The 14,115-nt window shown below is 39.9% G+C and overlaps 1 non-coding gene across 1 annotated transcript; it reads left to right on the top strand.

Moving 5' to 3' along the window:
- The first annotated feature begins 8,747 nt into the window (after positions 1 to 8,747).
- On the top strand, positions 8,748 to 8,829 carry TRNAS-UGA (transfer RNA serine (anticodon UGA)). Its single transcript has one exon. It is a non-coding gene; the product is annotated as a tRNA-Ser (tRNA).
- The last annotated feature ends 5,286 nt before the right edge of the window (positions 8,830 to 14,115 follow it).

Raw genomic sequence — 14,115 nt, 5'->3', positions numbered from 1 at the left:
TAAATAAGTTGATAAAGCATCTGCGAGCAGAGGCAGACAGACGCACAGGAAAATGCAGCTATGTTTGCATACAAGGAACATGTCAGTCAAAAGCATCAGCACTTTTTCAACACTACTCTGCCAATGGCTTTAAGTCCTTGACCAGAAGGGACCAGCACTAGAACAACAGTTTGCTTTGCATAACTATCAGGAATGTTTTGTAATTTTTCTAGATAATGTCTATAAAAAATACCTTGTTATATCAATTAATTCCATGGAAGCTGCCCAGCAGCTCTTATGTTGCAACAAGTTTTGTCATTATTGGCAAATTTAAATTGATGAGAAGTTCCATATGACATAACCAGGGACCTGAGCCATCTGGGTCCTCCAGTTCTTGGCATCCTCTAGTCGCATTTCAGTCCCAGAATAAATTCTGTATTCACAAAAGTTACAGCTATCCATAACAGGAAAAGAAAATGGCAAGATAACATATATTCCATCAGAACCTTTCTGTTTCAGGACAGAGAAGGTGTTATTAGAGTTGTGTCTCAGAGACCATATCGGTAGTCGCTATTCATATCTGAGGGAGATCAGAAGAGGGGAAGCCAGAGCTGAACTCTGACTTTAAGCAACAAAAGCGTTAAAAGTTTCTAAAAATGCTGCCATCCCCCAAACAGTAGGTAATTCTTAATTTCAATAAAGGGGGTTTATCTTTTCTATTATCCAGATAAACATCTACAATATTCATTAAATAGCCTTTTGGTTTAAGATAGCAGGATTCCATTCGACATTTCAAATGTCACTGCATGATTACTAGATCAGATTGTGCCAATTCTTAAGCACTTCAGTTGACTGAAAATTATCTTGCATTTTATCATACCAGAAATAGCACTCCAGTTGTTAGCAATAGATTCTAGTGCTGTAAATATGGAGTCAAGCAAATAAAGTGAAGCAGGTAAAATACTTCACAAGCTAGCATCCCTTCATATGGAATTTTAGTATACTTCTGTCAGAATGTTTTCAACCAAAAAGAAGGAAAGTGGAGCACCACTGTACAGGCCCCAAAGAGACAGGAGCCACAAAACAAGGAAACACAAATGCTAAATCAGGGGAAGGGACTGACCATGTTTGATAACAAACAGTGAAAAGGAGCACAGTACAGGGTGCTGAACTAGGAAAGGATGTAGGAAACATACCCACATCATGAAAGAATTACCTAGGTCCTTTTTTAAATAAATTGTGCCAGAAAACATAATATGATGAAATGTCAAGTCCTTGAAACGTGACAACTGTACTGACTACTTAATTAGGGAGAATTCTCTTAGAACATGCAAAAAATCATACTAAATTAGCATCTGTTTCACAGGCAAGTTAATTTGGTGTAGTGGTTAGAATTCTAAGTGATCAATAATAGCATTTCATTTTATTTAGCATTCATATCTAATAGTCTCCAAATGTCTTAATGGAACTAGCAACAAAAGCTTGGAGAATAGCTACATAAATCACTGTTCCCCAAATGATCCTAAATGATTGTAAGGATACTGTATAAAAAAAAGCACACCAGCAATAATACTCATTTATCATCAGTCTTACACTATGAATGTATCTATTATGCATAAGATCGATGGAAACAGCAAATGATTCCTAAAGGGCTTTTCAGTGATACCAGAGATGTCATAAGAACTCCCAAAGTTTAGGATAAATCAAATACAGAATGTTTTAATACAGAGGAACAGTGTTAAAAACTAATTCTATATTTAAGAATTTGACTAAAGTGGGCTAAGAGTAAGGGTGCACAGCACCACATGAACAAACTACTACATAGGGGAGTTTATGAAACAAGAGGCTATAGGGGCAGGCTATAGCAGGATTATATAGCAGCTCCAAAACAAAACCACATTTGATTCTGTACCTGGAACCAGTCCCAAAATCCATTCTTAGGCACTGGAAAATTTTAGCCATATAGGGTTTTCTGAAGTAAATTCTTATTTTTGTTGATTGTATGGTTTAGGCATTCAGGTTTTTTAAATGATCTACAGAGCTAACAGATAGAATGAGAGAAATATGGAAGAAATATACTTCAGTATGCAGTATTATTTTTGTTATTGTTATTCATTAGCTTCTTCAGTAAGAAAACATGAAATTATGTAGTCTAATGGTGCTAGCATTATCTGTTGTAACACACAATTTGTGTTGGGTTCATCAATTCATTTGCGTTCTTCGAGGGAGATGTAAAATTTACTCTTGAATATTCTAAGTTACACAGAAGTGCAAAGTTACTGTTCCACTGCCATTGCTGTAAATGTTTCTTAACTTTGCAGGCAGAATCTAATCCAGTTTTTCTGTTGCAAGCATCACAGACATAATATATTGATAGATTTCTAACAGGAATAAATGTTGCAACTATTGCATTTGTAAAACAGAGAGATTGATTAAGTAAAAGGGCACAGAGCAAATGCGTGAGAAGGGATGGAATAGGCATTACCAAATTAACACTGCACTTGAGGTCAAAAAAGGCAAGAAAACTGAAGTGCTGAAGTGCTTGGGGCTCAGTCCTACATTTCTAAAGACAGTAATAATATAGAGATTGTTTAATGCTGAAGAATACATTTGCATGCTGGTTATCACTTATGTATTTTTTCTACTGATTGGCTAAACTGTCCATATTCCTATTAAAAGATTTTTCAGAATCTGTTCTCTTTACTTACAGAAGTTAGAGACATGAAAAAAATATGGGCAAAACTATCCTAGTACCATTATTTTATATAACAGTCCTAAACCAGATTTTTCTCTCTCCATCATCTATTCCAGTGTCCAGGTCTTGCTGGTTTTAAGTGACTAAGCAATAAAACTTTTAAGATTCCTTTGGGAGCTAAATTTACTTTCCAAAATACACTTATCCATTGGGGAAATTTTATCTGTTATCCTATGTTCATTTTTGACCAGTTAAATCTTCATTGAAAGCCCATGAGATATTCTAAAGCTTTTTTTAGTGTTTACTTCACATTTAGTACTGCCATGAAGAAAAATTGTAAGCACTGATGGGTTTTGTTTAGTTTGCATTTCCAAAGAAAGTATATTATAATTGCATTTTCAGTTTATGAAAACTTCCTAAATACCACAATCCTTCCTGAAAGCTGCCAGCTGTAATTTTTGTTCCCATTTAAAAATAGGTGCCATAGGTTCAAAAATTCTAAAATTATAGAATACATTCATAAAGCAATGTTTATGCATGAATCCTGATAATGAACTAATTCTTTGGCAATATCATTGTATGCACATTAACCATATACATGCCTAAACATTGCTAGCTTTAGCCTATGTCTTACCAAATGCTCTATCCTACTCAAACTGCCTGAAACCAGTTGTCTTCTGACCTCTCTCCTATTACATTGCCTCAGCCTCTTAAAGGTACCCAAATACATTGGACTTTAAGGTCTTTAAAATAAGATTATGTTCAGCAGGTAGCATGCTTTATTAATTAAACGCCTGTACATGCAGAGGCTCTCCAACACTTGGCAACAGACCTTCTTATTACATTTTAGGGATTTGTTTCAGTTTTACTTCAGGCTTGTATTTCAAGGTTTTAATTATTTTTTTAGACATTGTTGAGTTTTCCTATCTCGTTATCTAGGACTTAGCACTGCAATGCTATTTTAGTTGTGGCTGTCATCAGAATATTTTTAGTCATTTGTGTTGTAGTAAGACCTCCTTCTGTCTCGGGAACACAATAGCTTCATAGTGAAATGCTAGAATTCAAATAGCACTCTGCAAATGATACCATTCTTCCCTAATCCCTTTTTGACGACTGCTCATCTTCAAAGATTATTATATGAAAGCTCTTAAACCTGCTCCTTCTGCATGTGGCACCTGCAACACATCCTAGCTGCTCTTTTACTTGCAGCTTGCACGAAGAACACTGGAGGTCACTCTAGCATCGCTCAAGTAACGATTTTCTCTGAGGGGAGAGAGTTATTCAAGATTCAATTGAACGTAGTTGGTTAAATATAACACTTTGTGTGTCATTTACACAAGTTAGCCTACTCCCATGATTTATTATGTTTTACTGAAATTGCACATTTAACCCCAGTCCTAGATTCACGTGAACAGAAAATAAAGGCAGCTATGACTTAAAGAAAAAAGAAGTTTCTTCTTAGTCCTGCTAGGAACTAAAGGCTTCTAAATTCAAAATGTAAAAGTGAGACATTACAAATTGTGAGACAAAAGGAACACAGAGTCTGTTTCCAGGTTTCAAGGCTCAGGATACTGCATGTATGTTTTAGATGTCTCTTTACAAGTCTGTGTTCATTGCAACCTGTCAAAAGCCTATGGGCCTGGAATGGTTAGGCTAAAGGGTTTCACCTTCCAAACGAGGCCTGATGGAGAACAACTGAAGTAAAGCATTCCCTCAAGCTCCAGATCCAAACCCTCAGACCTCAGTAGTCTTAGAAATGCATTGGCTATTCCTACATAGCTGTCAGCCACCCAAGGGTTTCCAGGTGGACAACTTGTAGGCAGACCGTGTGTCTTTGTGTCATCGCACAGAAGTGTGCTCAAATACACAGTGCTCCAAAGGACATAGTCTTACCATTCACGAGCCCAGACTGGCAAACTCGGTTTTGACATCTGTCACCATTTAGCCTGCACCCAGGGCTAAATAATAACCAGTTGTTCTATCACCTAAGACCACTACCCAGCCGAGAAAGGGAATTGGGAAAAGGAGGGAGACTCGTGGGTTGAAATTGAAACAGATTTAATAAAATAAGAAAAATCAATATCAATACGAATACAAAAGACACAAATTTATACTTAGCCCATATAGCAGTGGTGAAACTCTCCAAGGATGGTGACCATCAAGGAGGGGAAGAGAAAACCAGAGCAAAGAAAAGAAAGAGCCCCAGCCATCCCCAACGAACTTTCCACTCTATAGTGAAGGTGATGTTTATGTTCTAGAATACACCTGTGGGCCAGCCTGGGTCAGCTGCCCTGGCTTTCGCTTCTCATAGGTTTAGCACCTGGAAAGACCCCCAGTGAAACCAGGACAGCATCAAATAATTTTGGTTTAAAGAAGAAGCTTGGATTTGCCAATAGGTAGTGGGGACATTTCCACTGAATCCAAAGGCTGAGTATAGTCTGAGCTCTGTATTCAGTCAATGTCTATAACCACCCCTCTCTTTTTTCCGAGTAAATTAGTTCTTTTGTTACTGAGACCACACTGTAATTTATTTTTGCTGTGTCTTGTTTGGGTTTTCTGCATTTTGCATGGCTTCAGAATACAATTGTCTTTCCAGCATAATTTTCAGTAGATTTAAAACACATGTCTTGACAAGGAGATCAAATACAAACTCCAAAACATGGTTCCATAATTTAGTATTGATGCCAATTAACTTCATTCCTGAGACACAGAAATTGTGCTATTACAGTTTGGGGCAGCTATTAAAACAAAGGTCAAATAGCATCAGACCTCCAGTGATGTGAATATTTGCATAGTACAGACATTAACAATACCATTCACATTGATTTTACTATCAAACCCATGTAAAATAGTAACAAACATACCAATTCCTTATTTTCTCTTGAGCATTTTCCTTATGCAGCTCAAAACCTATCTGTAGATAAGGAACAATTTCCATATTTTCTCAGCTTACAAAATAATTATCCTAATTTAAAAAAAAAGCTATCAAAAATTCTTAACTAAAGAATTGTATTTAACCATTCAGTCAAGAAAATGAGTATTTAAAAAAGACCCACCTTCAATAAAGTACAGGAGAAAAGTTGTCTAGAGTTCTCAGAAACCACTGTACTAAGTACTACTTAGTACTAAGTTCTTCTTCACTAGAATTAAATGCAAGAATTGTTTCTGTAGTCTAAAAACAAGGTCATTTTGGTTTAGACTTTAACAACATTTTAACATATGACTCCCAGTAATAGAACGGATTATTTTTTTCATGTTTCTTCAATGAGAATAACAGACCAAGGCATCTGGAAAAGCAGGGAAGGCGTATTTTATATTTCATATAGATAAGGAGAATTTTTCCCCTTTTACAAACTGTCCTTAGTAAGTGGGCAAAATTCAAAATGGAGAGCATTTAAAAGTTTTCTGTTAACGCTTTCTGGGCAAAATAACTTTGTGCAAGTAATGTTAAGACTCATGCCATTTATTGCACAGATCTCGGGGCCATTAAACAACCCCAAGTGACAAAAGGCCTTCATTCATGACCGGAATACATGTCTAAGTTACTGCCCTTTACTCATCCTGGAAATGTTATCTGTTCAGAAGGTGAAGACTCTGTGTAACCATCCAGGATTTTTCAGTATCCAACAGTTCACTCAAAGCTTCAAACTGGCTGCTGGATGACTGGAAATCTCAGTCCTATCCATCATGCATGTGCTGCGAGGCAAACACACATAAGAAGCATATGAAGACCAACATATAGCACGTATGCATAAATTTCTGTTCAAGGCGGGGGAAAAAAACAACCAAAAACCAACAGTTGTGGTTCAGTCCCTTCAGGAACAGTTAGAACAAATACCCTTACTTGAAGGGGTATTACCAAATCTGGACTTTGATGTGTTGCTGTAATTTGGTTTCAATTAGCTTTGAATAGCAAAAAAGTTCTTGCATTTCATAAGATCTTCCTAAAACAAATTACTTGTATGTATTTCAAGTAGACTATTTTCTGTAAAGAAAATAAATCTGCAGCAGATCCATTAGTGTAGAAGTAAACAGCTCTGCTCCATGTCCTCAAATCAATTAAAAAAAAAACAAAAAAGCTTTGTACTGTCTTTTCTGGCATTTACACCTGAGAAATGCTTGTTTCTCCACCAGCAAGCATGATCTCTGGCTGTCTCCACATCTATTTCTGTTCTTTAAGGAGTTCCCCTTGGCTATAACGTGGTATCCTGAAGGCACTACTTTGTCTCACCCTGCTCTTCACACATTTGTTATTTACATAATCATAAACTTTTGGTATAATCATGTTCTTTGTCTTCGTGTATGTGAAACCAGGTACACTATGGGATAAAGACAGCATCTTATCAGGCATAATGCAGCTTACAAGCACCTTACCCAAACATACAGAACTACACGGACATCAGCAAAACAGTCCAAATCGCTTTGGCATAAGCTAATTAAACAACTAGGAATTTAAACAAAGATTATGATGATGATAAACTACTGAGTTGGATGGGGGGTACAAAGTAGGAGAATAAGGGCCATTTTATATATAATTTTTTTAAAATATTCCTGTCTTTGTTTAGTCCACACCCAGGGCTAAACAATAGCAGTTTTTCTCTCACCCAATGTCCCTTCCCCAAATGAGGAAGGGAGTTGGGAAAAGGAGGGAGACTTGTAGGTTGAAGTTAACCAGATTTAATGAAATGAAGAAATCAATATAAATGACAACACAAAACAGACAAAAGTATACTCATCCACAGATCGCCAGCAAGTTGCTCCAGGAATCACGATGAGGAAGAGAGAGAGAAAGAAAGATAGGCAAGGAGAGCAGGCAAAGCCCCCCTCTCCCCAGCAAACCCTCTCTTTTATAGTGAGCTTGATGTCAATGCTATAGAATACACCTGTGGGCCAGCCTGGGGCAGCTGCCCTGGGTTTAACTGCTGAGGGCCTCGATCACCACGGCTGGCCACACACTGAAACCAAACCCCAATGAAACCAGGACAATTCCTCATTATCTAAAACACAGCAAAGAGAACAAGCATAAACTCTACATGAAGTTTGGTATTATTATTTTTTTATATATCCACAATAACACAAAAAGACAAGAAAGAAAGAATTTACAGGTAATATCAACAGTGGCATTGAACCCTATGCAGTTAAGTGCAAGAAAAAAAAATCACTAACATGTAGTATGATATTTTCTGTATCAATCCAGCCTTTTACTGTCTACTTCAGAGGGATGATTACAGGTCTGTTACCATGACAGGCGTGCATCCACTAAGGGACCGTCCCTGTTTCTACAAGTGGTCTGTAAACACTGTTGTTCTTATCATTTCCCGTTGAAATGAATGATAAATTCTCTGTTGGTTTTGGTAACGCAGAACTGAGCAGTCACAGCTGACAATGAGCACAAACTAACCTAATTGCTAATGAGCAATTAAAGATAAGGACTCAAAACCTTTTTAAAAGCTGTATTAACTTAAATGGTAAAGAGAATTTAATACATATCAAAGTACAATAAAATAACCGAGTTCTTTCAAAATTATAGAAACACCTTGTGCTTTCTACTGTCTGTCTCCTCCACATTCCCCAGCTTAGCTTCCAGAGAAAAGTCCTAAAAGACTAATTTCATAAGCCTATTTTAAGATCTTTATTAATCCAGCAATAGTTTTAGTACTGAGGAAAGTTAAAGAATTATTAAGAGTGCGTCCTGATCAATAACTCATACCAAAAAAACAGGGAGGGAAGCGCGATCATCATCACCCCAGCTATTTAAAATAAAAAAGTTAACAAAAGCTGTGACTATAGGAGAGAAAATTGGCGTTTGTATTTCCTGAGCCGAACAGCCGCACGGGCGGTGTATTCCTGCTAGTGCGTACGCCACAAAGCGCCCGGTGCCCGGCACCGGCTGCGCCCGGGACAGCGACAGAGACCCCTTGCTGTAGGCCGTGCGCGCGCGGCACCGGCGGCCTACGGGAGTGGGCGGGGGGAGGTGCCACGGCGCCCATTGGCCCCTGGCGGCGCTGCGGGCGGGAGCTTCCGGCGGGGCGCGATCCATGAGGCGTGCCGCGCGGGGTTCTGTCTATCAGTAGCAGCGATGGCCGAGTGGTTAAGGCGTTGGACTTGAAATCCAATGGGGTCTCCCCGCGCAGGTTCGAACCCTGCTCGCTGCGGTCCCGTGGGGGTTAGCTTTTTTTCCTCCTCTATTGCTTGTAAAGTGCACGTTTTACTCCTCATGTCTTCTCTCACTGTTAAGCATGCCTCTGCAGCAAGAAGAGGGATTTTCTAGTATTTATCCTACTGCAGCTGGTTAGGACGCACCTACACACTCCTCCCCTGCTTCTGTCAAGAAATAAAAGTAGCACCCAAGCAGCAAGAGGTCCCAGGGCAAGTTTCCAGCATTGCATCGAAAGCGCTTGTGGCAAACAGCACTTGGCGGCAGTGCGAGAAGGGCAAGTCGGGATCAGCGTTTTCCACAGCTCACCTTCTAGGTCCTCTGTAGACAGTACAGGCACTGTCCAGGTGCAAAGCTCAGGATGAACTCAATGCATTACACACAGACAGCGTCCTGACTTGCCCAGAAGGGCTGTTGTCCTGCCCCCATGTCCTACAGCTGATACAAAATAAATAAAATCTTGTCAGCAGCAGGCTACTCTATACTGAATGCATTTGCCCCTCCAAACCTTCCCTTTTGTGAAGGAAGCTGGTCTGGTTACTACTAGACGTCCAGTGAGGGGGTCCTAGATCATCTTTTCCTGTCCCTTGTGGCCTTCTGCACAGGCATGAAGCACACACATGCTCAATCTGGCAATGAGGGGGAAAAAAAAAAACACAGAAGTTATTATGCAACTAATAACCAGGAAAAACATAAGAACAAGGCACTTCTCCCTACATACACACACATCCCCTCTTTCTAACTGGCTTAAACTGACCTTTCGCGGCTCAGATGTGTCAATCGCCTCCTATGTGTGACCCCAGCATTAGTGAAGAGTTGAAAAATTTGCAAAGCCAGGTAAGAGAAGGCTGGAAATAAGAAAAAGGCCATCTCCACCGAAGCCAAAATAGGTTAGAGTAGGAACAACCACTTTTCACTCCCCTCTCTCTTAAAGACAAGACAAAATCCCAATACAAACACACATGCAAACCCATTCTTTCCAGCATCATGTTTTGTTAGTGCAACTTAATTTAATCAGAAAATGGAGGCAGGGGAAGAAGAGAAAACATTGAAATATCCCTGCTCAGAACAAAATAAAAGACAGAGGGGACAAACAAACAATTGTTTAATCTGGCAGCAAAATGAACATTTCAAAGTGCTCCCTAACAAGTCTACCAGGGATTTCAGGTTTGGGAGTTTGCTAGGGCACATGCAAGTGTCAGAGGTTACACTTCAGAGGGAATCTTAAACTAGTAAATAACTGACAATGGTGCTGTGTAACGCATGACCGTAACATTAGGCATTTCCCTCAAGTTCTCACATGTGAAGGTATGTGCCAAGTGATACTGGAATCAGACATCTTATCTCAGATGTTGCAGAAGAGACAGTTTTAAAATTCAGGAGTACTGACTTAAGCATCCTTTGCTAAGGTACAGTATATGTGCTACTTTCACCTTAGCATAGCTGTATTTTAACAGCAGCTTAAAATTGTGTGCTTAGAGTAGTACATGTTAGTCACTGAAAAATATCAACTTTTTTAGTGAGTGTGCACATTTCAGATAACAAAGAAAAAAAACAAAATATAACTTATTTTCCACATGTAAGGCTTGATTTTGTTTAAGCAGTCCGGAATTTAAACTCGTTTTTGTTCTTTTATAACTTGAAAATCCCACCCACCCCTATAATCTGGAACAGATGAGAGAAACTCTAGTGTAATGCAGTTTTGGGTAGCATTCCAAATTCATAAAAAGACAGTATTAAAAGAGTCAAAATACTAAACACAGCAGGCAAGCTTTGCACTAAGTCCTTCTTTTTCACTGCATCACTGAAGAAGTTGCCAGGTTTTTTTACTGACCACTTCAAGTGTCTTATTTCTGAAAGACATGTTTCATTGCTTGAATAGATCTGAAGACAAAGCACCAACCCAATAAATATTTATTAGGAAGTTTGCAACTTTAAGATGTCCTTTTTCACTGGGACCTTGCTGGGGTTGGAAATGTCAAATGGCCAACACCAAAAGATGTGGTTATTTTAAATTTTATATTGAAAAAGAAGAGGCCAGTCTGTCAGAAAAGCAACAACGAAAATCTCCTCTGTCTAAGGAAGTATTTGCATTCGGTGAACCTTTTCTTCTCGAAACTGATTTTCCCTAAAATTTGCAGTTAAAAAATAAAAGAGCAATAGCGAACACCCAAGTTATTTCTCATCCTCACCCTTCAGCAAGATTTATGAAAATGTTCCCATCGAGGCACTAAAGGGGAAGAACCATATGGTTTTAATTGCAGTTATTTTTTTGTAATTACAGAAGAAAGTAAGTAAGGACTGCCAAACAGCCTACTAAAGCTATATATGCATCAGCAGCACTAGTGTTCGGGGTTCAGTGCTCCCTTCTTGAGGCCTATCACTTTTCATCTCCATTTTGTAGCAGAGTTGAAGTTCTCCTGTTCTGATCTGCTTCCCTTTTTAAACCATCTCAGCTATAAAAGTGATAAAGAGCAAGGCAGTAACAGATCTGGTACTGAAGTCTAGACCCCAAAATGTACATATGGGCTCAACAGGGTCCTGTTCCATATCTCTGTTGCTTGGTGCCATTTTCCTTCCCAAACGTGGTTCAGGCCTGCTGCACAGTGCCTTCAGGGATCAAGGCACCTCCAGCCAGCTAAGCAAAGAGATGCTATAGATGGCCAGGCTCCGTTTTTTATCATCATCTACCCATGCTGAAGCAAGCAGCCTAGTCCTTTGGCCTTGGCAGGCCAAGGATGGACATGGAAATCCTGGGGAAGACTCAGATCCTTTGAAAGTGAGGACCACAAGTAGCAGAAAGCACCAAAGGCACCCAGGCCCAACCAGCTGGAACAGTCTCTTACTCCTCTGAACCTTTCTGCTCATTCTCCTGCCCCCCACTATCCCATCCCATCAATCTCATTCACACAAAGTTGTTTATGAGAAAGAGGAAGAGCTGGCAATCCTCTACTCAGCATAAATTTGGGGGCCAACAGAAATTAACTGCTAGTAAAGGACCAGCTCTGACAATCCTGGCAAAGTAAATCTAGTTTCTGTAAGGACTGATGCCCAAGAGTCAAACTCCACTTCCTTAGAAGAGCTGTCGGCCTTTGATGCCAAGAGTCCTGTGTTTTCAGAGAGGCAGTTTTGACAAAGCAGCAAGGAAATCATTTTGTCCAAAGCAGTGAGAATCACGTTGCACATCAAGACTGGAAACCTTCTGAACATTGGCAGCAAATTTCATATTCTAGAGGTAGCCCCTCTCCTTCACTGCCCACCAAAAGAAGAGAGCAAGAACAAACCACTGTGAAGATGGAATAGAGAGGAAAGAAAATTAGTTTTCTCCAGCATCTGTCACCTGTGGCAGGTTACGACATCCATCAAAGGCCTAAAACTTGTAAAAGTTCCCAGTCAACATTGTGCACCACTGTAATGACTCAGACACAAGCCTTCCAAAGCCAGGACAAACAGAGCACATGAAGAGTCTAATTGTCATTAACATGGGAAGGAGGAGAGACCAATACAGTGAAGGAGAAAGAACAACCATACGCAGTGCCTGCCGTCGGGGGGAGGCTTGGCAACTCTTGGCAGGATGAGCACGTACACTGGGCTGCAATAAAAATACCCAGCATAAACTAACTGATAAAGATCACCCCATCTGACCACAGAGGCTGGCAGCTTACTGAGTTGCGTTATCGTTTGCTGTGTACCTTCCTCAGCTTCACAACAGCTTCACTGCTTACCTTCCCAGCAGTCTTGTCTCTCCTTTCAGGATATGAATGTGCAAGATAGCAATGTTCAGGCTCAGGAAATTAAAGCTACACAGTATCTGTTTTAATCATCAGGATACTCGCTTCTATTACAAGACACATAAACTGCCCGGTTTTCCCCCCCTCTCTCACTCAGAGAGGAAAACAAGCCTCCAGGAAACAACCTTACCTATCATTCAGCGTTACTCAGCCTGAGATTTCAAATCATATACCATCTCTCTTCATCATCAAAACTTTAACTCTTACATTGCCACTTGTGAAATGTTGGCAAAACAACTCGGCAAGCACTGGTAAAATAAGAAGTTTGTGAAGAACTAGAACATTCTCAATCTTATATATTCAGCATTTGCACAAGAACAGGCATGACAGCAGTAACTAAAAATATATTAATTTTATATGATTCAAGACCCCACCCCCAGGCTGTTCAGTTTCATTGTAAACAGCTGGCTAAATAGTTGCTTAATTTATGGTATTACAAAAGTGGTTGATACAGTTTCAGAGACCTAGAAGCACAGTATTAAACAACATGCCCTATTCTCTGTATTTTATCATCATCATCATCCAATGTGCACCCCCATCTGCTATCTCACAACTCCCAGCTGAAATCTATCAGCCCTCACAAGCCAAGTTTAATCAATGCTTTTGACTAGACTCCAGAGGATCTAGGCTCACTTCACAGGTCTGTTTATTTTCATACCAAGATAAACTGGGTCACTTAGAGCTACAGCCAACGAAGCACTCGAGCACGGTAATGCTCGATCACTGTGTAGTGGGAGCACACACCGAATCAGACCCCTCAGACACCCGGAAGGTTCAGGACCCTCTGCTGCCTACCTAAACAACTCACAGGAAGTCCTAAGGAAGAAAATGAGACCTTACCATCCCTTGCAGATAGCTGCCCTCTCCCCCAACTTGAGATTCACAGACTCTAATTCTAATGTATAGTATCTGGGGTTGTTGCTCTTGTTCCCACCCCCAGAACTATCCTCTTGCAGCTATTTCCACTTTGCAAAGAAAGTTAAGTTCGCTGTTGGCCACTGAAAAACCATGTATATCTGACTACTGCCTCTCAATCACATCCTTGCAGAGCTTGAGAGATCTACCTTACAACCCCTGCTCCAATTAATAGTTAAGTATGTTATGTGCTGACCAGTGCAGAGGCCAAGGCACCACATTATTGTGGATAATGATGTCATGTGCAACATTTGCTGCCTCTTTTCATGCTACTAGCAAAAAACTTCTAAAAACACTATATATTTTTTTAAAAAGTTAAACAGTTTATGCTTGGGGGGGGTGGGCCCTGAATGATCTAACACTGAGTAATTTGTCAGGTGCTTATTTCTTTCCTTTTTAACATGAGGGAGAACTGAGCTGCCCACTTATTCCAGTTAACTCTTCTTACTGGCCAACAGGTCAGGTCCCACCACTACTGTCCCAAAAGCAAAACAGGCTGCACAGCTTCCTCTTGCTTTCCAGTGCCTCTGGGTTTACTCTGCTAGGAATAGGTTAATTCAACTCTATTTGAGAAATAC

This window comes from Nyctibius grandis, chromosome 20 (assembly GCF_013368605.1).
Source record: "Nyctibius grandis isolate bNycGra1 chromosome 20, bNycGra1.pri, whole genome shotgun sequence".
Classification (NCBI taxonomy): domain Eukaryota; kingdom Metazoa; phylum Chordata; class Aves; order Nyctibiiformes; family Nyctibiidae; genus Nyctibius; species Nyctibius grandis.
Note: the sequence above shows the minus strand (reverse complement) of the source record. Positions and strands in the feature narration are given on the sequence as shown.